The following is a 3,305-nucleotide window of genomic DNA, read 5'->3' on the forward strand; positions in this document are numbered from 1 at the left end:
ACCAGGCTGACTACCACTGAAGTAATAAGAGACAAGATAAAGGAAATAAATAGAGCCTTGAATCGAAAAATTGACTCCTGTGAAAAGAAAATAATAAGTCTGAGAATTAAATTTAGGAAACTGCGGTGTTGCCTCTTAAAATTTAAAAGAGAAGGCTGAATTGCTAGAGTGGGTCAGAGATCATTGAAGGGCACATCACGTTAATAGTACATAACCTCTGCTCAAGTACTGCATCTAGACCTACAATTAGACCTAGGTAGAAATGAGATTTACTTAACTCAAAGGGGTTACTGGAATGTTATGTACAGCATCTGTAAGCAGGAAACTGAGGACTGCCATGAGGGTCTTTTTTTGTTTGTTTGTTTGTTTGTTTTTGGTACAGGGAGCTGGATGTTGTGGGCTTTCTTCTAGGATTCTTTGCACTGAATTTGTTCTTGCAAATAAATAAAGAGCAAAGTGGCATATTTTCCTACTTAGTCTGTTCAGGGCCCTGGGTGTTTCTCAATCCCTTTAGACTATGTAGTCACTAACAGCATAAATTGACAACAATTATAAAGTATGTTCCTCCTTTGCATCTAGATCCAATTTACAAAAAGATTTATACCAATTTATTGTAAAATCTATCTCAAATTATACTCAGTCATTTCAAAAAAATAAGCAACCATAGATATTCAGATGTGAGATATTTTTTAATAAGAAGAGAAAAAATCATCCAATATTTGAAAATATAGTCCAGTTGAAACAAAAAAAAAAGTTAGTAAGAATTAGAAGAGATAGATCACTGGGAAATATAAGTATTCCAAGTAATATAATAACACTAACAAAGTTTTATATATTTTTCAACATGATATAAGGATATAATTGGTCCCAATAAGTAAACAAACAAACAAACGAACAAATAACACACAATAAATAATAAATAAATACTAGAACAATAATCATGAGAAATGAATTGGAGTTAAATATACATATACAGATTTTTAAAAGTAAGAGTGTTACATTTAAAATGTTAAAGGATGTACCATATAAGGTAATAATTGTTTTTTTTAAAGTAGCCTGTGGATTCAAGGAATTCATCCAGAAATTGAGAAAATTGTAAATTGTTGAAAAACAGTAAGAGAAAATATGACATGAATTGTGAACAAATCCCACTATTTCAATACACTCAAAATAAGAATTTTACATGAAGAGAAAAGACATGATGTAATAAAAGCAAAAACCAGATAACATTGGAGAGAAAATTTTCTAGGCTGAACAAATATTTGACTTCTTAGTTTGAAAGACATGACTAATTTGAGAAAAAAATTATGTTACAAAGTACATGAGGAATATATAGTAAAATTTTAAAATAAATATTAATATGCAATACTCAAGTGCTATAATTTGCTAAATAAAATAAACATGCAATATGTTTTTAAATAAGTAAAAGTGTAAGAAGACAAGAGAAACACATTCACAGAAGGACATTTTAATTAATTTATTTTATTTTATTTCTGGAGAGTGTGAACACAGTCCACCTTTACCATAAATTATGCAGTTGAGTTTCTCACATTTGGAAAAATTGCAGAGGTCAGCACATCTGGGGAGCAATGGATAAGCCTCGTCTTGGAAATACCACTTTCATGATCATGGTATTTCTCCTATTAGTTAAGTATGAAGGACATTTTAAACAAAACGCCCTGCAATAATTTTATAGATCACATGAACAAAACAATAAAATAAAAGGGGACATAGAAGAGTTTATTGTCAGAATGGTGCGCCAATAACTGATGTCTTAACCCTTGTTCTAGAATCCAAGTGAAATGATGGTGAATAGATGATGGTTGGGGCCAACCATGACACAAACCCTGAGAATTTTCTTTGAAATAACTTCCAGTGGGTAAATATTGAAGGGGGTCACAAAAGATCATATCAAAATTATGACTTGATAGTGTCAATAATGAAAACTATCATTAGGAAAGGAGCACCATTGGAAATCTGGATAGCACTCCATTGGATGCCACATATAACTCTACACAACAATCCATAGTAGTAGTGCCAAGATTGGTAAAACATACATCAAACATAAAGCTGACTTTATTCACTTACTCTTTGTTCTTTTAGCAAACAATTATTCAACATCAACGTGTGCCAAGTATTGTGCTCGGCGATGGGGAAAAGGAGGGGAAAAGGCCAGATAAAATCCTTTCATTTATTATTTTTTATTGCAGCTGGGAAGTTATACTAATAAACAAATACAGAAATAAACTCATTTTTAAAAAGTTATATGTGCTACAAAAGAAAAAAGAATCAGGCAATGTGATCCACAGTGTATAGATGCTGAGGGTCAGAGTTACTTTAGACTGGATGATTAAAGAAGGGATTTCTATCTGAAGAGGTGACATTTAAACTGAGCCCTGAACACTTACACTGGGACATTTAAACTCAACTTTAAAATCAATGATAGAAGAGCAAGAGAAAACTTGTTTTAAGCCTAAGCTTGACCTGTGGTGGTGCTATGGATACAGTGTGGAGTTGGAATGCTGAGGTTGCAGGTTTGAAGCCCTGGGTTTGCCTAGTAAAGGGACATATGGGAATTGATGCTTCCTGTTCCTCCTCTCTTGCCTCTCTCTCTCTCTTTCTCTTTCTCTCACTCCCTTTCTCCTCTCCAAAATGAATAAATTAAAAAAAAAATTTTTTTAGCCTGACCTCTGGTGGTGCAGTGGATAAAGCATCAACCTGGGAACACTGAGATTGCAGGTTCAAAACCCTGCACTTGTCTGGTCAAGGCATGTATGGGAGTTGATGCTTCCTGCTCCTCCCCCCCTCTCCTCTCTAAAATGAATAAATTAAAATATATATATTTTTAAAAAGCCTAAGCAATGGCATGAAGACAGGCTTGGATGGCGCTAGTTTTAACCTTTGCGTAGATGAGGGGAAAAAAGCAACTCAATATTGTAAACATATTAATACTTTCCAAATTAGGTTATGGATGATTGCTGTAAAAACAAACATTAATTACTTTGGTAGGTGAAGAGGATGTGAGTGTGACATTAGCAACCATATAGAAAAAAATTTACTAGAATAGATGAGAAAATATACTATACATGATAAAAATATTTAGGAGAGTTTATTACTAATGCAAGGATATAAAGACATGGAAAAAATAATTCCCAAATAACGTCTAATGTAAATACAAATGTAGTGATTTATAAAAGTACTATTATATTATATCAGAAAAAGAAAAGATAGCCAATAGATCAGTTGTTTACCCAATTTTATGTAGTAAGTTATCTCCAGCACTAAAACATAGATTATCTCTAAAG

General features: G+C 32.7%; 1 non-coding gene across 1 annotated transcript; it reads right to left on the reverse strand.

Annotated features, from left to right (window-relative positions):
- Window positions 1-1,493: 1,493 nt before the first annotated feature.
- LOC136386541 (U1 spliceosomal RNA) lies at window positions 1,494-1,655 on the reverse strand. The gene has a single exon (XR_010747931.1). It is a non-coding gene; the product is annotated as a U1 spliceosomal RNA (small nuclear RNA).
- Between the last annotated feature and the right edge of the window lie 1,650 nt (window positions 1,656-3,305).

The sequence above is a fragment of the Saccopteryx leptura genome, chromosome X (genome assembly GCF_036850995.1).
Source record: "Saccopteryx leptura isolate mSacLep1 chromosome X, mSacLep1_pri_phased_curated, whole genome shotgun sequence".
NCBI lineage: Eukaryota > Metazoa > Chordata > Mammalia > Chiroptera > Emballonuridae > Saccopteryx > Saccopteryx leptura.